The 27,296-nt window shown below is 39.0% G+C and overlaps 1 pseudogene across 1 annotated transcript in view; it reads left to right on the top strand.

Annotated features, from left to right (window-relative positions):
• Nucleotides 1–16,700: 16,700 nt before the first annotated feature.
• Nucleotides 16,701–27,296, top strand: part of LOC147883868 (adenylate kinase 1, chloroplastic-like) — a 63,462-nt pseudogene continuing 52,866 nt past the window's right edge. Inside the window, exons 1-2 of the transcript XR_015543699.1 lie at nucleotides 16,701–17,104; nucleotides 17,264–17,404. The product of XR_015543699.1 is annotated as an adenylate kinase 1, chloroplastic-like (transcript). The remainder of the gene's footprint in view (nucleotides 17,105–17,263; nucleotides 17,405–27,296) is intronic.

Below are 27,296 nucleotides of genomic sequence, written 5' to 3'. Positions count from 1 at the left end.
AGATCATCATCTTCCACTAGCGACCCAATGGAAGCAAGTGCATCTGCAATTTTCTTCACCTTCATGTGGTAGTCATTTATGCTCAAATTTTCTCTCTGCACATTGTGCAACTCCTGTTTGAGCTGCATTTTCCTGGCTTGTGTATTTGTGCTGTACATTTTTGCCAAAGTATCCCATGCCTCCTTTGGAGTACTTGCATCCTGAATATGCACAATCATAGAATCCGAAATACTGATAGACAGCCAATACATAACTTTTCTGGCTCTCTCATGCCATCCTTTAAATGCCTGCATTTCCTATTGATTGGGAACATTAGGAAGAACTGGTTCTTCTTCATTTCTTGTAATGAACTCCCAATAGCCTTTTCCCATAAGGAAATTCGTCATTCTAAACTTCCATGCCTGGAAGTTGTTCTTGTCAAGCTTTTCTGTGACAATCTGTGAAAGAGAATCAGACGCCATTACAGAACACTGCAAAATATTCTGTCACTGCGAAAAACACAGCTTTTGCCTCACATGGGCAGATCTGCAAAACTGACGAAAGTGGTATTTGACCACACAGTCACTTCCTAGTGATGATTTTGCATCAACAGGCAACAAGCATGATTCTGCAACTTCCAATATCTCTGCACATAGGCATACGATGCAATTTCTGCAGCAACTTTTCACCGACCAGCCGAGCAGTGGTCGCACAGCAAAAACAGGGCCTTTTTCTGAGTGCTTGCGAAGAACTTCTGCCTTCAAAACGGGCACCGAAATGGCCTCGAATCAGAAAAATAAAGTCACAATGGGCTTTGCCCTCTCCCGCAGCATATACTATCCTCTTGCCACACCGCGAAGGGCGTCTCAATCTAAGACAGTGCACTCTTGCACTTCTGGCTGTGCTACCTGCAGAGATTTGCTCCCAAACTCGAAATAGGAAAGCAACACTGGTCCTCTTACCAGGACACTGCGAACTTGGTTTGCTTTCTTGAGCTCCTTACCACGAACAAGGCTCTGATACCATGTGAAGATAGTGGGAGAGAGGGAAGGAGTCTCACTTGCAGCTTTCTCACATACACAATGGGGGAATACACACACAGGTGGAGGCTGAAAACAGTTTTCCTCTTCTTAGTTGTGAAAGCCAAAAGAACTCTAGTACAAAGAAATAGAAGAACCTTATATATGGGTCTCAAACCAAACTCAACTAACTAAGGTGGCATACTAACTGAGCCACGAACTAGTGTAGATAAGGATAGCTGTCATCCAGCTATTATTCATGGTAGGTGTACCAACCGCATCTGTAGCTAACAAGTCGGTGACATAAATGCACAACGGTCACCCTAGCATATCGCGAGTGGAGCTCGATATCTCAACAATAGTATGCTCACTGGTTGTTCTCCCTTAAAGGCACATTGTTCTTTAAGTGGGAGGTTGTGGGGGTTAAAGGTCGCTATGCCTTTACCCCGGTTATGTACAATACTCAAACACATATATAAATGAATAAAAAAGAAGATTAGGGTGGTTCTGCACCCACCAAAACTTGTGTGGCTCTCTGTTTCTCTCTCTCCCTCTTCCGTTCTTGCTTCCGTTGAGAGCACTCTCATTATGCAGTGGGCAAGCGGTGATTTACTACTTTTTTTGGTTGCCACCTTTTATGGTAGATGGGCATATCAACCCGTAGGTTCTTGCTCCTTCCTAATCCAATTCTCCTTCAGCTCTACTACAAGCTTAGTCGACCTCAGTTGCTCTTCAAGTTTATCCTCCGCTTCTCTTTTTTGGTTCTCGATTCTGAGAGCACTCGTTAGTTGGCCAAGGTCTCCCAACCTGGCACACTTGCTCCACAGATACCTTTGCGTGCTAGCAATTCTGAATTCCCTGGACCTTTGCTAAGTCTGCTCCAACTTCCTCCAACACATTTCATCAAATGGCGACATCTCAGGTGAGTATCTCAGAGCCTCCTCTCTCATTTGGTCCTCGGGCTTTGACTTACATGCAAACTTGGAGATATTGTTTTGCTGTTGCACATACATATGTACTCTTTGGCTCTGGTGTAACTGGTTGCATCTCCTGGCAACATCAATTCTCTCTACGGTTTTTTGCACGTCTATTCCTGGGAACTTCCCCATATGCATTTTGGTCTCAAAGGCTCACATGAATTTGGCTTGTGTTCTACCTGGGTTATAGGCAGTTTGCTTGGCTCTAGGTAATGCCTAATTGCACGTGTTATTGATCAGCTTGGTTATGGAAGGACACCCACGATTAGCTGGGAATTGATTACTACTTAGCACACATATTCTACCCTCTTTGCTCTGAGTGGTTGACCACGATAGCATCAATTAATATGTTGGTGGGTTGCATGATTCTTGTGGCAGCTTTCACGTAGGTTTTGCAACTCTTTTACATATGGTCTCGCTCGTCTGCATAGCTCCTTTTGCGCACTCCCTATTAAGATACTTGGTGTTATTCATGTTCTTGACTGAACTTCTCTCTACTAGTATCAACTGAGCATCTCTCTACTAGTATCGACTTATGTTGGGTTCGTTTGCTTCTTGATGTTAAAGTTCATCATACGATGTTTAGCTGTAAAATGCATGCTCTACAATGGTCTTTAACGTTATCAATTGCATTGCCTCTGATGCTATTGTCGTGTTCTCCACTGGAATCTCCTATACACATTGTGATCATGAGTTTCTTCATGTAACATCGGCATATCTGAGTTTTTGCATGTTATATTGGCATATACTTACCATTGATGCACCTTGTGATCATCAGTCTCTTCATGTTATATGGGCTTATTTGAGCTTGGTGTACGTTTGATGCTGACTGTCGCTTGGCGCATATAGTTTTGACTTGATATGATCATGGATGGTAGTCATACTTGCCTCTCGTAATGCTTTATCTTGTTGTGTGGGTCCTATAGCTTTATACTTGCCTCTCGTAATGCTTTAGCTTATTGTGTGGGTCCTATAGCTGCTCTTCATTATGGTTTGGCAACTTGGCTACCTCACTTGCCTTGTCTTCTACATACCTTATACGTTCTGTAGTCTGGGATAATATTGCCTCTATTCTTTCATGACCTCTATGTTAATTCTTGTAAGCATGGAAAGGAAAGAATACAAATAGCTTAAAGAAAATGTACCAATATATTCATAATTGTTACAATAAATATGCAAATATTATTAGGTATATAGGAACATATAATTGTAATTAAACGTATGTAAATAGGGGAGAATTGAATGCTACAATAACTAACCTCATAAGGAAAAATTTACCTAATAAAAAAGTTACAGAACATAAATGAAACAATTAAAGAAATTTTAGCATATTTTGGTTTAATGAGATAACTTATTCCCAAGCAAGAAAGGAGAATGCATGTATATATATAAGAACATTAACATAGAATACCTAAATAAAACTAGTTAAATTACACAATCATAAATAAATAAAGAATTCATAAAAGAGTGTAAGGGTATAGATGCTTTTAAAGAGAAGCCCAAATGAGTTTATATATGTAGCTAGACAAGACATGTAGCTAGAGGTAATGAAGTGGCCAAGACCTTAAGTGGGGAGATTCAGCACTTGTCAAGGTATATCAGGGAACGATGCTACAGGTAGTTAAGGGGTCATACCTTTGAACCAGGATAAGAAGGGCCTTGCAATATTCTTTCTTATGCAAATTTTGAATACTGAGTATGCTAGTAAATCTGACCATGATATTATCTTACCTAGATAAATTCCTTGAATTTATTTTTAGGGCATTAATTGCTACATACCTTCTACTGATCACAAAGCCCCTCCTACCCTTTACAGTTTTATGAGTTACTAATGTTTTTAAATTGATATTGAAGTATGTGCTATAGTAATATGTCTTGTATATGATGACCTAAGGGTTCCTAATACAAAGTTGGATTACCCTCCTAAGAATAGGATTTCACAAGGGTAGTGGATCTTACTTTAAGACACTTATTATTTCTTACACAGTTCATTTCGTTTTATTAGTTCAAAATCTGGATGTTGGTTTGGTTCTTTGTTAAAAGCAATAACAAGCTGGGGTAAATGAGCATTACCTATCTATGCAATTAAAGCTATGTTGTTCTAAGACTTAATTTCTCTTGGATGGTGGCAGGTAAGTTGACCCCGGCCTCGGATCTCGGACTTCCGGAAGGATTCATCAATTAAACTTTGTATGCAAATTTGGTTATCATGGACTAGTATGTTATCCCACATCTGATGTTTTGCATAAATATATCACCTGGTTGAATACCATTTCAATCGAATCTATGGATGTAAAAGTCTGTCTTCTATTCATCCTTCTAAGGTTCAATTTTTGGCATCTTTAGAAATATTTATTAATTTTTGATTCACTTCATCCTAATGATAGAATTAAAAATATGGTTCTATTTTGATGGGAGAATGAAATTTAAACAGACACTCTTATTTCCCAACTAGTCCTTAGTCGGCGGGCTAGTACCGTTAACTCCGCATTATAGGATGATTTGTTGATGGTTAAAAATGCTTTGATCCAGTTGTTGAACTGTTAGGTTTTGTTTGCGTATTCTAAGCATGGATGTTGTGCACTTATTATCTCTTGATATCAATTATGTTTGGGTGTTAACAGAACCAATGGATTCCATCCCTTGTTAAACTTGGATATACTTCTACTTCACCCAATATCCTAGTTCCTCCTTTGGGTACTCAATGCATCCTCTCTTGCTTTAAAAGACCATACTTCCACAAGAAGCTCTTGGAATTTGAAAAGCAAGCTGTGTTTAAGAAGTCCCATTCTGCTTTTACCATTGCCTTAGTGAATGATTGAATTGCACTTCTTGCTCTTTCCAAAAAAGACTAATTGGATTCCCTAGAAGCATTCAACAAACTACTTTCATCCCTTCTTTTGATTGATGGTCAAGACACTTTGGATCTAAACTTTTACTTCTCTATCTTACCTTCGATTGTTAATAAACTCTTCCTTCTCAATGGTATTCCAACTATTCCTCTAGAAATTAAGAGCATTCTGGAAATTGTTAACCCACTATTGGACTTTGACCTCCTTGACCATAGTGAGAAGGAAGCTCTTGCCTCCTTGAATTCTGGGTCCTTTGCTTCCTCTCTTCCCCCTCAAAAAGTCATTTCCATGGCCTTCTCCAGTGCTATCCCCCTCCTCACTCATCATCAACTTGAACTCGATTCCATTAGATTGGAGCATAAAATTTGGGATTTTAAAGTCATCAATCATAGAGCTCCTTTCTCAATCTCTCCTTAGCTCTCTTTTATAGTTTCTTAGTGGATGTGATTGATCATTGCAAAACACTGGTCATCCAATCCAAACATCTATTATTTAATGACTATTTCTTAGTGGATGTGATTGATCATTGCAAAACACTGGTCATCCAATCCAAACATCTATTATCTAATGACTTTTTCTTTGACATCCTGCAAATCAAGCTCTCTGATGTAGGTCCTTCTAAATGTTGAAGCACTGCCCTGATTGCCAGAACTAAGGGCCCCATCAATTAAGACAAACTTCGAGAACCTAAAAAGTTCCTGAAAATTTGATGGAATGTCTATAGACCCTTTCTCAAGTGCCAGTGCAAAAGATGTGACCCCAATTCATCTTGTTCTTCTTCCATTATTTGGCTGGACCATCTCTTATGGTTTGTTTTCCAGAACTTCTCTAGCTTTTTTCCCTTCATGTCTGGGCCTACTCTTGTGTATGCCTTCATTGGCTGAGTTGCCTCTTTCCCCTCGGAGATCAAAACTGCACTCTTACTGTATTTTTGGTTTTATGATTTTATGCTAGAGGTTGCTTGTAACTTGGCTATTTTCACTCCAAATTTGCCACTTCTACCTTGACTCATCAATACTCCAGCAGCCAACACTATTGAAGCTATACTCCTTCCATAAAAAAATAGGGATCTCAACTGACTTACAATGACTCTGTCTACCATGAAGAGTTCCACCAAGAAACCTTCGTGGTTTGGAAGACTTTGGCAAGACCTCTAAAGCATTAGAGTTCAGCAATGATGAGGAGCAGTAAGATTTATCTCTAAAAAAGCTAATGATTTATCTTTGCTCAATAGACATAAAAAGAAATAAAAAAGGTTTATTCATCTTATTTCCGTCAATAAACTTTTTGATTTTATTTCACTGGAATTGGTCTTTATGGAAGTATTTGAGAAATTTGGTATTAAGAAGTTGTGGTCTACTTTTAACATTGGATTTGGATGGAAATTTTTGAAAAACTTGGCAGCCACGTTCTATAAACTATTAGACACCTTTTGTGACTTGTCTATTGATTCCTTGACTTGCATTTGTGCCACATCTAAAAGGTTTCATGTCTTTACTCAAAACTTGGATAACTTTGGTATCCATGTCCTATCTACCGACCCCTTGATCTATAGATACCCTATATGAGAAAAGGTCTTAGTCATATACCCCTTGTGCCTGTTAACGCCTATCCAATTATCAAAGAGCTAAATATAGCATGGACCAAGCTATGTTCCTGGATGGGGGCATTAATGTCTTAACAGAACATGTGGATTGCAGTAAGCTAATTGTCCAAAGAAAATTCAAAACCTTTTTCCCGAATCATAGGTTCAACCAAAAGCCATGGTTTTAAGACAAAAATTTAATGGATGAAGTGGATTATCTTATGCACCATCTGTATATTTCGAGGTTGGATAATTCCTCACAGACCCCAACCTTCATCTGCAAAAAGCTAATGAGAATTGCAGCCAAGCAAAGACTTGATTCATTGGAATTATCACTATCCCAGGTCACAGAAAACGAGGTTGCAAATTCATTATCATATGGGATTGAGCAACCATCTAATCTAACTTTCCCTTATCTCATGGGGACGTATAAGGCACATAAAAAGACATTTAGATGGCTCACTAATGCCCACAACTGTATGTTTACCAATATAAAATGCTAATTGCCCTTGATACTAGAATTCAAGAATATATTCAAAGGGTTCATAAAGATTTGTGGACCTTTACCCGCACTCATACTAATTCATATTGGATTATCCACAACCAATGTGACTTTTTGATAAATCTATCGGAGAGTATATTCTCAATATTTACCTTTGACAACATGTCATGCTATGAAGCCATTCCCCACCAAGGTAGGTATAGCCTCATTGAATTGCTTCAAAATCTTATTAATATCCTCTGTAGTGCATAGAAGTGATATTAGCAGCATAAAGATTGTGGGAAGATATCTACATGAACTGAAGTAGCAAGGATTGATCTTTGATGTCGCAAAATGCTAGGATTCACATAGGTGTCTGAGTTCGTTAGAGGCTTTGGAGTTTTGCAATTGGGCGTTTGTTTGGAAGATACAATTACACCACCACAACACTAGATGTTGCACGTCAAACGGTCCAAGAGAAGAAGCTACACCCACGAAGTCTAATATCAGGGACCTTGGAGAAGGCAGCTCCATCATGGTTGAGGGTGGAATAACACCCCAAGATGGCCAAGAGCTGAGAACCTCCTCGCATACGGAAGCATACGCGATGATATTTTGGCTTGCCAGAAGGAACTCCGCCTTGGAAATATGGGGAGGGCCTCCACACAGAGTTTATTCACGATAGAGCTGTTGGGAACGTCGGTGTCTATTGCCATTTCATTATGACAAGTCTTAAGACAAGCAGTTTTATAGCATCGTTAACCACTGAACCTCATCACGTGAGCATGAGGAAAGTTCCCATGTCACTGCAGGTCGCTCTCTGTGTCCCATTATATAGGAACTATGAATGAAGAGTGGTCATTGTCACCTGTTCCATTTGCCATCATCTACGTATACCATTCAGCATTTTCGTTAGGAGCAGATCATGATTATAGAGCATGGTAATAGTCCACTTTGGTATTCATGTGGATTCTCATATTTCTCAGGCTTGTACGAATTATCTCGGGTAGTGCCATGATGAGAGAGCAAAGTTAGACTGCATGGTGGGATAATGAGCTCCTTTTGCGAATAAGATAGACACTGCATGACTGCGCAAATAGCATATCTCGGACAAGGGCTGATATTATGGATATTCACTCAGTATCTTCACTAGTTTACTTGAGACCGCAATTTTCCATTAGTAAAAATGGAAGCTTGAGGTCTATAACAATAGATATGAGGGTTGACTAAGTGGAAGTGCCAACAATCGGGAGATTCGGGGATAGCCTGCCCTTACTAACCAAGGGGAAGCGATGATGGGCGCATGAGCCAGCGAGCTCACTTCCTTGCATTTAGGATGTACCTCGTTTGTTATATATCTGCTTCGTATACAGAGATAGACCAACCTTTGACATCATTTCTATTTCACCATTATGGATCCTCCCAAGTGATCACAGATTTTAGACTGGGATTATAAATGGGTTTCCATAACGAGCTGTGTACAGAACATATATTCATATTAGACAGGAATTTTGGAACCAAAATTATGAACCTTGGCGCACAGCATTGATAAGCCTAGCCTTTGATAGTTTCTCTTTTATCTCAATACCAATATTGAATTATTGAGATGGAACATTTTCCAACAAGGATGGCCATACGAATTAATGATCAATGAAGATATAATATTTATGCTTTATTTTGCCTAGGTAGTTATTCGTTACTTATTGGAGGAATGTTGAAAAGCTCTTTAAGGGTCCCTTAAAAGAGATTCCTATATAGAAAGGAACTTGATCATTCAATTGAAATAGGTTATTGGAATCACAGACATACACTGATCCAGAAAAGTAGTATTCTAAGGAAGAAACTATAGATCTTGCAAAGTGATATGGACCCTTTATTTTGAATATGATGTCAAGTATTATAATTGTGACTGGCAAAAGATTTTTCACTATCTTTTACAGCAATGTTATGACCATTTATTGACCTTTTTTTCTACCATTTTTTAATGACATATACTAAATATTATTAAAGTTCAAGTGCCATAATGGGAATAAATGCAAATCAAGCTGGGTGATAGGGATGACAACCGTGTGCTGGCATGGAGTCCCACATTTAAGGGTCATTGTTCTAACTTGCCCTTTTTGTGGATGGATGCAGGTGAGTTGGCACACTTCTCAACCAGATTTGCTGATGACGTTTTTTGAAGATGACACTGGCACATTATGTACTACCGACGGAATGGATGGATGCATATATTCATTCTATGATATTAGTTGATATTTTGTTTACAACTTGTGGCTATTACTGAGAATTTTGAGAGTAGATTGTCGTGTGTAGGGGTATACCACAAACATGGAATTTTGAATTAATTCAGTGATCTCTAGCGACTACTATGATTTTGCAAGTTTTTGGATAGAATAGTAATTTTGTATCATACCACCTTCGATTAGAACTAATTGTGTTTTTGGAAAAAAGGATTGCTAATGAATGGATTGGGATACCTTGTAGTCCCCTTCCAACTTGTATGCATTTGCTAATAGTATGGAGTCTTTACTTACATCAATAGCAGTATATTGATTTATAAGGTTCTCTAGCTCAATTTTGTGGGGAACAGTAGGACTTGGGATTTAAGGGACTTTTGAGAATTCCAAGAAAAAGGTGTGATTCCTACAAGTACAAACAGTAGAATTGAAGTTGTTTAATGAAATAATGAGGTGAATGATTCAAAGACATAAAAGGTATACGATTCTAAAGATATGAAAAATGTTAGAATGAGGTATGAAAAAGAGTAGTAGAAATATAGGTTGAAACACACACACACACACACACACACACACACACACACACATGAATACTTTCCTAACTATGAATTATTCTTTTATGTACCCTCGTGAAATCTTTCCTTTACACTTTCTTTTTAACCACCCCACATACCAAGCCCACTAATCGTCCCATACCTCCTCTAATCCCTTCTTCACCCATGCACTCATTTGCTCCTTACTCCACTTGTGACTTAAACTTTACTTGTGGCTAAATTGTGTTTTTTAAAATTATCTAAGAATCCATATGGTTGTCTATATTCCTAGGTAAAGCGATAACAAGCTGGGGAAAGCAGGCATTACCTGTCTACCCAAACGTAACTATGATATTCTAACACCTAGTTTGTTTGGATGGTGGCAGGTAGTGGACCCCAACCTCGGAACCTAGACTGCCTGAGGATTCAGCATCTTTTTTCAATATTATGTTTGTCAAACTCAATATTATTAAAAATTCTTAATTTTGATCGAATTTTTTGCAAACTCTAGTTGCATTTTTCAACTTAGATGTCTTAAATATTTTTTCCTTGTGTTTCTCTTTTTTAAGTTTTTATCCAATTGATGGAATTAATTGTATGGCTTAATTATTGATGGGACTTTTTAATCTACACACACACACACAAGTTTGTGATGACACGTAAAAATTCCATGATCTTATGGCTTGAGATGTGAGCAATCTAGACACAATTGGTCCAAATAAGTTAGTGCCTAGCTTTACCACAACAAAATGTCACCCCTAACATTTAAATATGAACATGATATGTAAGCAATAGAAACCTGGTTGGATGATAAGACCGGGAAAAGTATGGATGCCATTGTTTTTGTTTTTTAAATAAGACTGGGAATGGTCACCATAAGGCATATAAAATGCCCTTGTGGACCTTATAGGGCATTGGTGAATGGGTTAAGTATGGTGGTTGATATTTTAAAAAAAGGGGCATAAGATACAAGTCAAGGAAGTAGGTTATAACACATAATTACATACTCTTGGCATTGAGTAATGGTCATTAGTCCTTGATACAAGCCGAAAGAGTACAACTAAAGCCCATTCACTCCTTTCTAAAATGGAAACTATGATTGATGAAATCATTTCTAATGATGATGTCAATGTTCATCAGCATGAAGAAATGCTTCCTAAAATTAAAAAGGCTCTATCTTCCACATTATACCTGAAGTCACTACAGAGCTTCCATGGTTCAAAAACATTGTTCTTTCCTCATCTGAGCAAGAAAAGTTGGATACTTTCTCCAACCTACTTACTACTTTAGTGGAACAAGAAGCTAAAGATAATCTCACCATGCCGCAATGATCATCCTATATTCCTATCATGCCTACTGCTCTGGAGGTGGAATTTGATGTGTCTTAGGAGACTCATCAAAACAAGATGTGGACGGGCCTTAACACTTTGAATCTATTAGCACCTTTGAGAATAGATATCTTAAAATTTTGGGGTTCACTGTCTAATGTGGATGTGGAAAAATGCAAACAGGCTACTCTCAAAGGAGTCTCATTAACATCTTTAAAAAAGGTGAGCACTCCTTGTACACCAAGACTACCCACAATGGATGCTAGGAAGTGTTCTAACTCCAAAATCCTTTTATTAGTTCATGGAGACTTTAACTCTAGTACAGAAAGGATTGCAAATTACAAATCTCTTTGGTGGAATTAGTTATGACCATTCCTCAGGTGTGCTTGTGTTGTGGACAAATGTGGTGGTTTGCTCATTTGGGCAGATCATGTTATCTGGTATATTGTAAATCACCTGGATTTCTTTTACCCAGATATGAGTTTAGCAACATCTTTTATTGTATTCCTCATATGGTTGAACGGACCTATGAAACCCTTAGTTGAAAGTCTTATCACTTTTATCTTTGTAAGAGAATTTATAATTCAAGGGGTTTTGGAACATGTAGAAAATCCAAAGGCCAAACTTTTTTCTTCAATGGATCTAGTGAGCAAGGACTCACTATGATTGAAAAATTTATCAAATCCCCTTCCTTTTCAAGGGAAAGTGCCAACCTTATGAATCTAAAATGTGGTGGTAGAGGCAATGTAAGGGGCAATTAGGTCCCTTTTCGAAGTGCAGCCAGATTGGGAAGAAGTTTCACAAGAGGGGGACATAATAATGGTGGCCATGGATCTACTTTTCCTTGCCAAGACATTGTTAATGTATCCACCCCACCCTCTAATAATTGGGGATAGTACTCTAGTATGCTCTAGCTCCAATAGGGGCAAAAGGCCTATGACCAACAATAACAATAATATTCATACGTTGGCAAAAAAGCTCAAATAGTCATCGGTGTGACACAGGTTCCAGGTCTTTGATGGAGTTTTTTGGAAGATTGGTTTTGGTTAAAAATTCTCTTAATAAAGAAACCGTTGGCATCTTGCATCTTTATTACTCCTCTCGGGTTTTAGAGAGGGTATCTCTCAGGGATAATTTAGTTTCTTGCTTTAATAAGTTTTATCCCAATTTAACAATATACTTTCCAATCTCATTTTTGGATGGAAGTATGATAAACCAATAAGCTGGATACTTCTTAACTCAAAATAAGTATTTCATAATTTTACATGGGAAAATGAGGAAAATATGTGTAGATGCTCCACTTTTAAAGGATTTAAATTGTTTACTATGGAAGTGGATGGGGAAACATGATCACATGTTTAAACATTAGATATTAAAATCTTTCGAAGCAAAACTATTCGACAAACGCTTTACAAGGGCATAAATCACATCCCTTGTAAACCTTGTCTTTTTACTCCTGCCCTGAAGTCACTAAGTAATTTTTGGATGGATTTATTAGCACAATGCAATTTGGTCAATAAACAATCAGCTATGTCATCTTTCTTAAAGGACTGTGCTGACCAACTTAAAACTTTCAATACTAGAAAATTCAAAAAATATGAATTCTGGTTAGACAACAAGGATGTATTAGATGAAATTGAATTGATAAAATCACATTTGTACATTTCAAGATCAAAAAAATGCTCTAATACTATGGTGTTCAAATGCATTCACTGGATACGTGGTATGGCCAACCTTAGACTTAATGGGCGGGACTTCCACCCATGCATGGAAGGAAATACAGGGATCATCCCAAAACAAGCTGCCTCCAATCTCTTTAAGGATTTAATTCACCTTCTACCAACAAGCGTGACCCCATCTTATGATGATCTACCTTTCTTGTGTTCAATATTTAAGCCACACAAGGGGTCTCATGGATGGATTACTAATACTCATAATCGCATCTATTCCACCCTAGCCAAACTTCTTATGAGAGTATATACACTTGTATTGGAGGTTCTGAGGGAATGGGCATGTAACAAAACCTTGATTGCTAAATCTTTTTTAAAGGTGGATACTTCATTATTATGGATAGTCAACTGTATATTTGAGGTTTCTCTTAATCTATCGATAAAATTCAACTCTATCTTTGCAGATAGAGCTAAATGCTATGAATCTTTACCTCTATGTGGGGAGGATGGTTTGATTACCATACTTGCTAAGGTAGTTACTCTAACCTTTAAGAAAAAATTCGTGCATCCCTTCATCTTAACACATTTTGATGAGTCAAATGGGACATGAGAAAAACCAAAGTGGTCTAAATATTTGATAAATACACAAGGTTCTATTTGACTAGACCAAAATAAAGTAATCTTAACACAAACATGGCTTATTACTCATTGTTTTATAGAATGTGGAGATAGAGTTTGGAAATAGGTTAAAGGGATTCCAATGGATTTCAATGGATTTTTCTTGCTCCCCATTATGGTGCAATTTATATATCTTTTGGTATGCGTCTTCTTTTATTTTAAGGCTCATGAGACTTAGTAGAGTCGACTTGTTACCACTCTTTAAACACATGTTTAGGTACATTGATGACATTCTATGTATTAACAATAATTGTAAAAAAGATTTTCTTCATCCAAATGTTATAAGAGATACAAATAATCCCTTTTGGATTGATCCTCTACCTATCATTGAGATGAAGGAAACCATTCACACAAATCCATTTGTGTTTTGGATAAAGTAATAACTCTATTTACAAATTTTATGAATCTCTCTATTGAAATTATGGGCTCCATGCTGCTGTCTAGCCCGCTTCTCATCGGTCTCCTAGCTACGTTTACTAGTATTGTGGTTGAGCAACAAGATTTTTCCTGTTGAATGCTCGAAATAGTCAGGAAGACTCAAGTTCGAGATTGGCATGCAGCTCCAGATTCAAGGGAAGAGGAACAAAACTAATTCGAGATTCGCACGTAGCTCCAAAGACTTAAGGGATAAGCGAGCGCGCCCCCTCAGGTTTGTGGTCTCTACTCCTTTTACTAGATCACACACGTTGATGGCTGGAGCCCAATCTCCTTGCCTTCACATATAAGTTCGAGTCCATAAAGCTAGAACTCTCTTCTAGCTCCTGCTACAGTCACCGTAGCTCTTTGGCTAGCGAGCAAGCTGCTCTTGCCATAACTCCTACCTCAGCGAGACTAGTGTAAAGATGCTCCCCCACAATCCCTGACTTGCTGTCTATGAGGGCGATATACTTTCAAACCCAAAACGGCAAGGAACTTCGAGCGTCTAAGTCTTGAGAGACTGCATACTGTAGTTGGAAACTTTGGAGAGAGCCTGGTATACCGCAATAGGGATTTACCAGTTGGGTTTCCTTCACTGGCTCCTGATGTTTCTGTGGACGTTGAGAAGGAGCTCCAAAAACTCGGTTACTTCCTTGGTGAAGTAATTCTACCCACGTTCTGAGAACCAACGGATCACTACATGCGCATATTGGCTTCTCTGCCCTGGGATTGCATATTGATTAGTCGTGAAGACGAGCTCTAACGCCTGTAGTAGCTTGTTGTTTCTTTAAGTTCAAAAAATACTACATGATTGTCACTTCTTTGGCTCGCCCCAGGAGAGCACAACACAGGAGGAATTCGTATGCCCCAGGACTAGTAGTCTTAGTTGCTTGGATTTGCAATTCATAGGTAGTAGTCGAATATACCTCCTTCGCATTGATCAACAACAGGCTAGACGTTCACACAGATGGCTTTACGTTGATCAGATGGCTTTACTCACCTTAGAAACACGGAGCGTAGGCTAGCTATGGCTGGATAACGTGGATTTATTAAACTTACTGGTTGCATGCTCTGGCAAAGAGCCATAAGAATATGGGAACTACGCTTCTGGCTTTTCCGAGAGCATATCTAATACCCAGCTTTTGGCACACGCTCATGAGTGCTTATTCACAAACTTTTCTGAGTGAACGCAGAATGAGTGAACTTGGGTTGCGTCGTAACTTCCAGAGGCTTGCATCCTCAACCCTTTGATCTGTAGCCACGGGAGGCTATATGTCTTGAAACTTTGCAATACGTTTTTACTAGCAAAACTCTATGGCAGCATAGAGCGTCTGGCTTATCTTCTGGCTCGGAAAGGCTTACTCCAGAATGGAAACGGAACCCTGGGCCATCACTTAGGCTAGGAGGATAGTAACTGCTGTAGTGAGCTACGTACGCTGCAGAGTTGCGTCCATCTAAAACACGGATTGTAGGGCCTATGTTGTGACGTTGAGAACCTATGTGGTGCGTTGAAGTTTGTTGCATATGCTTTGGAGCTGTATCTCCTGAATTGGAATACTGCATTCACTCTGGTGCTCTTCTGATACAGGACTCACCAATGAACCTATATTGAGTCCTATGTTAAATCCTTTCTGATACAGGACTCACCAATGTACCTATATTGAGTCCTATGTTAAATCCTTTCCAGAGATAGCTTGAATGGTTACCTGCAACGAAGTGGATAGAATGCTTGATGGATCCTTTTATCTTTATTTGTTGGATGGAATGGGAAGCTACTGATTATATATCTCCTAGATGATGTGTTGATGAGAAGATACCATCAATGTGATCGATTTTTTTTTAAAGCTACTCATTCTGGTCAAAAGAGCTCATGAATATATTGCTTTTCCCTAAGGTAACCCCTTTAGATTCCTTAAGGCCCCTCTACACTTGGTTGCTGGAAATGGTTTAAGGGAGTTCCCTTTTTGGAAGCAAGGATCTAACTCCCGGCTTACAACTATTGCTAGCATTAACGAGTTTACCACTTTGGACATAGAGTAGTAAGGCTTCTTTGAGCTCGCTTTGGCTTTTATGACATAGTGTACTGGTGGATGGATGGACATAGCACCCCTAATGGATTAAGAGACTTATGAGGCAAATTCTAGGAATATTTGGTACTGCCTATTCTTATACACTTTGGGGTTTTAATAGGTTGATTAGTGGATACAATAATTTAGTGAAGCACCTTGAAACTTTGGAGAACTTCCTACTTATCGATGGCCTTGGATTATTGAATGGGCAAATTTCCTATATGTTTTGACATACTTTGAAGAATGAAGAGAAGACATTGTTCAACCCTAGGAAGATGGGAAAGACTAGATACATTTACTTGTTGTGCTTATCACTGACCGGTTGGACTTGTCTATTGGTGAAGGGAACTATACCTTTTCAAGATTACTTAAGCAGGCAAATGGAGGAAGATTTCCCTTGAGAACTTTTACATTTGGGAATTTCTTATAGTAAGCTACACTAGGGATGTTCTGGCCCATTTCCTTTATGGTTTGAGATTGCTTTCTTTGGGAGAAAAGGAAATGCCCTCGGAAACTTGATTTCAAATCCCATGTAGGAAGAAAGGTTACATTGGAAAATTCCTTTGCTCTAGGGAGTCTTTTGTCTTTAAGAACAAAGAATAATATATGACTAAAAGAAGATAAGGTGATTTCATTTGAATTCATTCTAAATATCCTCCACATTGGAGTCTGGTATCAGGTACTTGTATGCAAGTTCTATTTTCATTATTTTCCTTAGACTTAGCATTGATTAGGCAGGTAGCATTGTGGAATGAAAAGGAATTCTAGCTTGTGGTTGAGCCACGTGTCTAGGTAATAACCTTGGATTTACAGTAATCCAAGGGGTATTGAATGTGGCAACTGCTTGTGAGAGGGGGCAATGGCCATGGCCGCACTGCCTGCTTGCAATTCTCTTTGAATTCAATCCCTAGCCTACTCCTTCACGGTTACATCTGTGGGATCTTTGTCATAGCCAGCCCTCTGTTGCCCTTTTCCCTTCTCTTTCTCTACACACAATGAGGACCTTGGCGGCAGCCTGCAGCCTTCCCCGCCCCTCCTTCCTTTGCCATAGCCACTCCCCCGCCCTCCAGCCTTCCCTCTCCCCCGATCCTTGGAGCTTCCCTCATGAAAAACCTTCCTCCCTCTCCTGTTGCCCTCAGTGGATCTTCCTCGGTTGCCCTGGCGTCGGTAAAGGCACCTACGCCAGCCGCCTCGCCAAATTTTTGGGCATCGCTCACATCGCCATGGGAGACCTCGTCCACAACGATTTTCTCAACCTTCCTCTTCCGGCAACAAGGCAAACCCCTGCTGCGCGCTCTCATTTCCCCTGCCGTAATGCTGCGCATTTCCGCTTTGAAAAATCACAGCTTTGGGCGGCTGTAGCAGGCATTTAGATGTCCAGGTCTCTGCGGCCTTTTTTTATTTGGATTTTGAGCGGTTTTATACTTCTCTGCAGCTGAAAGAGCTCATGAATGAGGGCAAACTCCTACCGGACGATGTGATTATAGATCTGCTATCGAAACGGTTAGAGAGAGGGTCTGCATCCGGTGAGTCAGGCTTCATTTTGGACGGCTTTCCTCGCACGCGGAGTCAAGAGGTAAGTATTGTTGGCAGCATCGCACATTTTCATTGTAAGCCGTCTGCAGGGTTTTCTGTTGCTTCCACGAACGCTTACAAAATTTTCTAATGCAGGTGTCATGCTATTCACACAAATTTTTCCCAAATTTCAAATGTGAACCTTGTATTGAATTCGAGTCGTGAAGCTATAACACTGGACATATTTGAAGAAAGCTGTGTGTTTTTAGAGGATGAGTTTGGGAATGTTCCTGGATTCATCTAGGTATATTTGAAGAAAGCTGTGTGTCGTTAGCGAACCCCTACAATCTTATTCTTGTTGCCGCCATCGTCATGAAAGAGGAGCCAGGTTATTTTCAGTTTTCCGCTACTATTTCTTCGATACATTGGTCTTCTTGTTATCTGGCATGGAATTTTGGACATAAATCGTCACCAATTGATGCAATTTCTGATCACTGCAAACGTGCACACATTTGCTTGCATTGCTAGATACAGTGTACCACCTCATGACGTCTAGAATTGGGTCCGCGATGTTGGAAATGGAAGCTGGACAGGGGTTCAATGGTTGGTTGTTCAAAATTAGGCATTAGGTCACTCAAAGCAGCTCTATTATTAGTTCCGTTCACCAAGGGACGAATCGACTACACCGATAGTTTTACTTTCGCAATAAAGACAACGTTATACGTAAAGGTCAATCCTTATGAGTCAAAGCAATCAAGGCCTTGTAGTACAGTCCCAAGTGTGAGTAGATAGGGTAGCTTTGCATCGATTTTTCTCATTATACCGAGGTGTTCATTCTAGGAGGGTGGCAGATACAACAGAGGAGGCAGGTGTATTCCAGCTTTCTCTCACGATAGCCGTATAGACAGAGCAGCACCTCAGTTTCCAGGAGTGCATTTGCGTATTCTGGAGTTTTCAGTCATTCAGTTTTGGTTGCCTGGTCTCAGTGGCTTCATCATCACCCCAACAGTCCATGGACTATCACAACAGTTCTATGTGGGTGGTTCTTCTGCAATAGGGAGGGTGCATGCCAGCATTTGGTAGCCAGTGTTATGAGTGTCTCAGTATCCGTTGTTCAGTTGCAGCAGTTGCAGAGGACATGTAGTTTTTACTTCATGAGGCCTATGAGATTGCCATACCACCCACAACAGCATTCATATATCAATAGCTCATAGTGGTATCATGGTGGGATTATTGGACACATCAATTTGGCTTCTAGTCTTCACAACACTACCTGTCCGCAGTTTTACCGCAGAGCAGGGCATTTTTTTCAGGCATCTACAGCAGTACAGTCATACTTTCAGTGCCAAACTATTATTCCCCATTTCTTTGGGAGGACAATCAAGTTTCTCATAGCAGTTAGTGGTCATCATGATCACTTTAGCTTGCAGATTCAGCTTCTACCGCCATCCAGAAGTTAAGCAGGAGCGAATGTCACAGGCACCCTTGCACTAGAGTGCATTGTGACACACATTCAGTCCCAAGATGTTTTGTTGAATGCCGTTGCTCCATTGTGGGCCCATTCCGAGCCCCAAAGGTCACAGGCCATGTCAAAGCCACCTAGCAACAAGAATGCTACGTGCATCAGGGCAAGGCACATGCGGTGGTGACACTTGGCGTCACAGTCATCATTTCGTGGCATCAATTAGCAACAGATTTACATGGTTTTGGGCAATACTCCAAGGCATAAAAGTGTGCATCATGGACAAGACCATCTGAGTCACCTAGGGTCGGCTAAGAGGGCTGATCAGATAGGGTCAAAAGACCCGTCCAACAGGTCGGGCAACCAACTGGTTTGGTCAGTCAAACCGCCTGGCCAGTTGGAAGGGGATGGGCAGAGGAGGAGGTTGTGGCAGCATTTGAGGATGTGAGATTTGAGGTCCTTGTCCTCCATAGCTGCTCCTCCACCATTTGTTTTATTTAAGGGGCTGTTTGCCCCTCAGTCTCCCATTGAGTTTTTACCATTCTTACTTGCAGTTCCAGTTTCCGAGTTTCCAGCTCAGTTTTGTATGCCGATTGGCACCCATGTACAGACAGTAGTTATGGCATTTTCGTGAGCATTTATACATCATGAATAAAGCAGTGTATAGTAGTTAGGAAGATCTCTGGTGTCATTATGCTTGAGTTCTCCATTTGCATTTATCTATTCAGTACACTTTTGCACAGTAAGTCCCCGCATGTTACAGTAATGTTTGGACTTTTTCACATTTTACACCATGGCCAAAGCTCCCCTTTCTAAGGTACTATATGAACTTTGTAAAGATACATCCACTTCATTCACTTTAACAAAGACTAACGTACTACCACATGTCTAAAGGTATTTCCATGTTAGTCATGCATATGTGGACTTCATGTTATGAAATCTTTTAATACCTTATCCGTGAGCCCAAATAGGGACAAGTCACAAGTATGAAGCAGTGTCTACTATGAACTCGCTGGGAGATGTTCATAGACATATGACCATATTAATGTTTCTTATGGGGTGTCCATAAACAGATTGTGATTAAAGCAGCACGACAGTGAAAAGGGAGCCATTTTGGGCTGCATCCTACTCTTTTTGGCTTTCATATTTTCCCATAATGTTGTACAGTTCTCTGTGTCTCCCTTGAAAAGTTATCGTATGCTTCGACAGGCTTGTAAGATTATATACTCAAAACATAGGATGTGATAAAACCTTGTACATTCAAATTTTCAGCTTTTGTAGAAACCTGCCACAGTATAAATGGTCTAGAGTGCTGACCATCATTATGTATGGTAAGTGTAGGATCCTTGGTGATTCTTAACTGATCTAGAGCAGCCCCAACTTGCCACGTGGTAGTCGGATGTCTGCTATGTACTGCATCTATTGTGTAGGTCCTATGGCAACTTTGAGTTGGCTGCCAACCTGCACTGTTGATGAAGACTTGTATTGCTGATATCAGCCACTGTCCATGCTGATGCTAGGTGACCATGACAACTCCACACCAATTCTTTTGGATATTGAAATCCTTCTTAGCTAGTAGTAATAAAAACTGAGATCCCGAGCAACAGTGGATATTAAATATAAGACATACATAGCATGCAGCCAGGCCTGTATAGATGAAGCTTGGCTTATCACCAGGTCCTCCACATCAGTTAATCCTTTGTTGCTTGGGATGGTACCCCTCCCTTCCAAACCGTAGAGAGAAGTTTTAGTGTCAGCCTTTGATTTGGCATCTAGAAGTTTGTGATCAAGAGGGGCACATGCTTGATCATTGCACTCTACATCAATTGGGACTCTCAATGTCGCCCTATGCAAGATCTCTAAAGTACTTTTGACCCCCCTAGAACAAGAACCACTCAAGATGTTGATATGGCATGTTAGCCCTTTTAACACTAATACTTAAATGAAAATTACTATATATTGAATGCAAAGCATTATCAAGATACTTTTACTCCCACAGCTCGACTAACCACAATTCGCAGTGTTTTGGCTTTAGCTTCCCAGGGAAGTTGGCCCGTGTTTCAGATGGATGTAAAATCCGTCTTTCTGAATGGGGATCTCAAGGAGGAGGTATACGTGGAACAACACCACGTGGAACAACCACCAGGTTTTGCGATCCCCGGTTTCAGAAGGTAAAGTCTGTAAACTGAAGAAGGCACTTTACGGGCTGAAACAGGTCCCACAAGCATGGTACTAGTGAATTGATGCCTACTTTCTGCAAAACGGGTTCAGGAGGAGCCCATCTGATGCAAATTTGTATATCTTGAGAATGGCACATACGAAATCAGTTGGAGACCAAATCTTGTGTGGATGTATGCATTATACCTTCCACGTGGCGCATACCAAATTAGTTGGAGACCAAATCTTGCATGGATGTATGTCTAGGGGTAGCCTAAGAGCCTTGCAAAGTTTAATCCTCAACAGATAAGTCCACATGCATATTTCGTTAGTACGTGCGCCATTTTTCATACGCAGTCACTAGTAGGGAGTGCTTGCAAAAATGTACGCATTATACCTTCCACGTGGCACATACCAAATCAGTTGGAGACCAAAATAGAGCCTTTTAAATGTGTAACTTATATGTGTTACCTTAAAACAAAGCCTTGTTTAATTTTGTTTGTTGGTAATTAAGTCCTTATATTAGTATATATATAATTTAAATAGCTCTTGGTTGGTAATGCTTCCTTTTAGACTTATTAATTCATAAATATGTAAACTAATGTTTTCCATCTTATGGTGGATAGTAAGGCAATTGTTTTGGAAGGGTAAGCTTGGGTAATTCTAGCGTTAATGAGGACCATGTGATCTTACCTTTTTTCGGGTTTTCTCTTGTTGTCAATGATGCTCTCCTCCCGTGATCTTCTCTGGAGTCTACGGAATTGGCACGTATCGCATGTATTCCAAGCGCACGTAGTCCTTTGATCCACCACTCCAAGACCATTTCGTGGCTTCTTTTGCGCACTCGGTTCAATTGCTTCGTGATGACGCCTTACTTGGTTCCCAGCTTGTATGAACTTATGGTGACTGTATTGAGCACTACTGATGTCGCTTTAGCATGGTGAGTGGCTTCTTGATGACACGTCTGGGCTAGTATTATTGCATGCTTACCCTCTAGTTCTTTTCCCTTCCTGGCTTGGCTGGTTGGCATTACCACAATCTCTCTTTCTGGCTTCGCTGCATGGTGCTCCTACATTCCTCTTGGCTAGATTTCTCGTTGGCGAGTACCCTCAGATCTGATGTTCCTTTCATGGCTTTGTGCCTCGATTCTGGATGCATATGGTGATGTTTAGTCGCGACCACCATTTTCTTCTCATTACGTTCACGTAGTCATTCTTGGCCTTGTCCCTTATTAGAGTAGAGAGTCTTACATACAAACACCATTGAATGCTAGTTATCACAATTGAAGCTCTATCTCTTTCAACTAACACATGAAATGAAATATATGCAAGAGATAGTCAACACCAAAACCAGCCAAAATACTATTCATACTAGATTGGAATGAGGTGGTGCACCACTATTGTGTTGTAGCTACAATTGAAGGCTTTGGAATAAACATAAAATAAGAGACCAAGGACTCTATATACGAACAAACCCTCCACATGAAATGAAATGTATGCAAAATATTGTCAACACCAAAATGAACCCAAATATTATTCATATTAGATTAGATTGTGGTGGTGGTGGACCTTTAATATGCTTGTGACCAAAATATAATAGTTTGGACTTGACACAAACTCATAGAATAAGAACCCTACAGACCAAGACCTACTACACTACACATTACTGTAAGATTCAGGTTGACCCTCTATCATTGTAACGATGACGGTGAATTTGGGAGAATCCCAATACTTTGGGGCTTTTATTTTCAATCTATTTTTCATTAAATCTTGAGTATCAAAACTCAAAGTTGGTGAAGATTGTACCTTTGGAATCTACTCTTCAAGAGCTCTCTAACGATATGTCACATGAGGGGTTTTTAACAAAAGAGTTAAAGGGTTCATGATGCCCCCATTTTAAGAGGTTTGCAAAATGGGACTTGGGATTTTCCCAAATTTCTTAACACACACACACACACACTCTCTGTTGTCATCCTTAAAAAACCATGTATTCTATTCATCATCTCTAGATCCCTTGATGTATATATATTTTTATTATTCTCTTTATCTATAAATTTACTCTATGTTTAAAACCTCTCTTTATATATTAAAACTTCTCTTTATTTCAATAGTTATGTGTAGATTTTCCATGTTTGCATCAATTTTTTCTAAATAATTGAAATAATTTTTTTCTTTTGCTAATTTCCTTTATTTCCCTCTTATTTCTTTTTCTTTATTTCTAATTAATTAGCTCCACACTTGTTATTTCCTTTTTCTTGTCTTTTCTCATTATTTCTTCTTAGGATGTTCCTCTCTATTGTGGTAATATTTAGTTTTTCAAATTATGTCATTTAATCTGGCCTAAGTGTTTACCCTAGGTTTATGTAATATTGTGTTATTAGCTGTCCTTTAAAATCAGTCGATTTCCTTTCTTTATAGCTTTCATTTTGTTATTATCTCTACTGCATTGTGGGTTTAACTTATCTGGTGTGTTTTCGCTTTATATGCCATATGATGTTTATGTTAATTTTACTAATGATTTTCGTCTTTATATTTTCTTTAAATTAGTATCGTGATTCTTTTCTAATATTTTCTATTAATGGCTATTATTAGTGGCCTCTTTTTTAGTTGTACTTGTTAGACTCTTATTATTAGAACTGATTTCCTATAAGTTTCTTTAATTTTTAAAGTCGTTTCCTTAATTTTTAAAGGCATTTCCTTAATGTTTAAAGTTATTTCTAAATTTCTTGAATATTAATAATGTCTCAGTATTGATTTTATTTTCTAAGTAATGATTTCTAGTGTCACTTGGATATGCAATTAATTATTTTGTGTCATTAGAAGTAACCAAAGGTTACATGTTAATGCAAGATTACATTTGCACATTTTTTTTAGTCCCTTGGATGGATCTCTTATGCATGAGAGTGAGGTATAAACCCTATTTGATTGTTCTCTCGATGTGCTTACACCCTCAAGAGCACACAATGTCGTTTCAAGCCTTCCTTTATTTACACAATATTGTTCTCTCGTTTCAAGCTTGTGATTGTTCTCTCAATGGTGCTTACACCCTCAAGAGCACACAATATCGTTTTAAGCTTTCCTTTATTTACTTCTAATAATTTTATTTGTGAAAATTTCTCGTCTTTTTCTAGTATGATGATACTACATCATTAGGCAAAATTAGTGAATGGTATAACCCTCTCAAGGATGTGCATACACTAATACAGTGAGGTCTACTCATACACACCCATTACTTTGTACACATTTCACCTTTGACTTTTTAATATGGAAGGTAGTTGGGTCTTTGGTAAAATCGATAACAAGTTGGGGTGAGCAAGCATTACCTATCTAGCCACTTGAAACTCTAATGTTCTAACACTTAGTTTATCTTGGATGGTGGCAAGTAAGTTGACCCCAACCTTGGAGCTCGATTTTTCGGAAGGATTCAACACTTAAACTTTGTATTCCAAATCTAGCCATGATGGTCTAGTTTGGTATCCCACATTTGAGGTTTTGCATGAAATAATTCCTTGGTTAAATACTCGTTCAGTCGAATTTATGTTTGTTAAAATATGACTTCTATTGCATCCTTTTTAGGTTCTATTTGGACATCTATAGTAATATATGATTTTTAAATTTTAGCTCACTTTATCCTAATGATGGGATTAACCATATGGTTCTAGTTTGATGGGAGTATTAAATTTGAACACACACACACACACACATAGAGCACTCATAGATCTCCCTTAAATAGGCTCCTCTAGTAACACTATATTAGAGAATTTGGGAATCTCCCAAGTCCCACTTTCAAATAACGGGCTAAGATTTTAGCATGTGGTTGAATCTTAACCCCTTATTTGAAAGTGGTCCTTGGGAGATTCCCTAATATAGCATTAAGGGTGGATTCCACTTTGAACTAAGGAGTAAAGACTTGACCATCTGTCCAAATCCTAGCCATATTAGGAACTCCCAAATTATCTAAAAATTCCCAAATTCTCTCATTTCCTGCAATTGTTCTACAATCCCAAACTTACAAAAAGTGATCCTTGCATAAATAAACTTCTACAGAGTATCATATAATGAAAATTTTAACGTGAGGATCAATATGAGTGTCATTCTATAGCCACCAAATGTTAGTATCGTAGTGATATAAGACAAAAACCAAAGCTCTCCTTCTCACTTAACACAATCAAATGAGCACAGATAGTGATTGACACAATGAATGAATAAACGATTATTTTATTAGAGTTGGACTCTAGCTCACCACTACTGAGTTTGTCACCATACACAAGACTCAAGGCATAGGACTACCAAGTGAGGACAATTGATTTAGCACACATTGTAAAGGACTCAACTAGAAGCTAAAAGCTGACTCTTAGAATATAAATATCCACACTAATGCCACCCATAGCCATGGCATCCTAAAAGAGTCCTCCAAGAATGACCGAATCCCTTTAGTCATGAGATTGCTACATACTCATCGGCCACTCACATGTGATAACATGCACCATGTGTACATGACACCATTTCATGCAGTAGCCAAGTTGCATGGCTAGAATATCCACCAAGATCCAACCAATTGCAAGATTAACTCTTCCCTTGAAGCCTTAGTCCACAATACCTCCTTAAGCTAAGGAGGGGACAAGATAAGAAAAGCTACTAAAAAAATATCCAAACACCATCGAAATTACTACCCACACAGGGCTAGCCAAACATAAAAGAAGACAAAATCAAGAAAAATGGCTAGTCATATAAGATAAGACAAAAAGAAATAGGGCACCCACATAAGGCAAGCCTTGAAGAAAGACCTGAATTTACTCAAAATGCCCAACCATTTACTACATTCTTATAGATAAGCTTTTCAATGTGTCCATTGTTGCCACAATACTCACATGTCAACTTCTCCTTGTTACCTTGTCTATTATCATCTTGTCATCCTACTTCTTCCCTTTACTCATAGCATAAGCAAGATCTCCAGCTTATTTTCGTCCTAAGATTCTATGTTCTCACCTTGGGACAATGTCATTGAAATAAAAAATCTTCAGAAGCAACTTGGAATGTAGTCACCACAATTCAGTGATGGTAGACTTGGCAAAAGGATTGTTTTTGCATCATCATTATGTTTTGCTCCAAGTGCCTACAATCATTTCATAATTGACTGCATGTTCAAGTGTGAGACCAAGCTATCAGTTTATCCCATATGCAAACCAAAGAGTTCTTGTTTCAAGAGTATCTTCAAATTTTCATTTCTTGATCCAACAAAGTTTTTCTTTGCTATAGTTTTGTCATCTCAACATGGTTGTTGAGGGGTAACTCCATCACCCCACTAAGCCACTACCTCCAGGAATAGAATATAGCTTGTAACTGAAAAACGATTATATCTGCTCCAAGAACTCTCTTGGTTTTTGTCTCTACAATGATTCCTGGAGCCGACTGTTATTGAACTATAGTCGATTTTGTCTCTACAATGACTTCTGTAGCCGACTATTATCAGACTGCAGTCTAATTGAGGTAATAGTCTAGTTCAAGCTGAGCTTAGTTCTTGTTCAAAGAAATATCAAGAGGAGAGACTTTTGTGTTCAACTTTCCTGTCCTTTCAATGTCTTGAATTATGTTTGTAGCCCTTCTTTGCATTATCCACTCTGTTTTTCGACTGTGTATTGTTCTCCAAAATTTCATTGCTTCCAGTTAAAGTTAGTCATGTGTTTTGCATTATGAGTTAACCTGAACATTGTAGGAAACTGATGAGGTTCCCCTTTCTTTTTATCTTTGATCTCCTTGATGACTTACTGATATCATCTTCACCGATGTTGAAGTTAACAAACAAATCACCCATAAAGTGATGATGAAGAGGAAACACCTGGCATTTACACATCTAGCATTGAAGATGAGTCCCACTCATAGATGTGGATTATAAAAGACAAAGGATCCCAAAAGTATTGGTCGATGGAGGATCAAGAGTGTGAACATCCTCTCTGACGATCTATTTAATAAATTTTGTTGCAATGAACTTGCACCAGAACCATTTCAAGTCAGATGGCTGACCAAAGTAGGATACAATGTCTTGGAATACTAAGAGGACAAGAGATTTATGTATGTGTAGATGGCTAGAAAGTCCTCAACCTTGCAAATTCAAGGAGTCATGACGACATCATCTCCACCAAGGCAACAAAGCGTGCTTGGATTCTTCTTTTACCTTCTAATAGATATGGTGGTCTTGAATAGAGCATTCATAGAGGGTGTGGAGAATAGTATGCCAACCAAATATGCCATTTTGAAATTTTTGGATGGGTTGAAAGTCGGCCACTTTAGGTCACACACCCATATAGGCATAGACCTCATCTTGAGAGCATGAT

Source organism: Dipteris shenzhenensis, chromosome 27 (genome assembly GCF_047967505.1).
Source record: "Dipteris shenzhenensis isolate YYH24624 ecotype China chromosome 27, Dip_SZ_1.0, whole genome shotgun sequence".
Taxonomy (NCBI): Eukaryota; Viridiplantae; Streptophyta; class Polypodiopsida; order Gleicheniales; family Dipteridaceae; genus Dipteris; species Dipteris shenzhenensis.
Note: the sequence above shows the minus strand (reverse complement) of the source record. Positions and strands in the feature narration are given on the sequence as shown.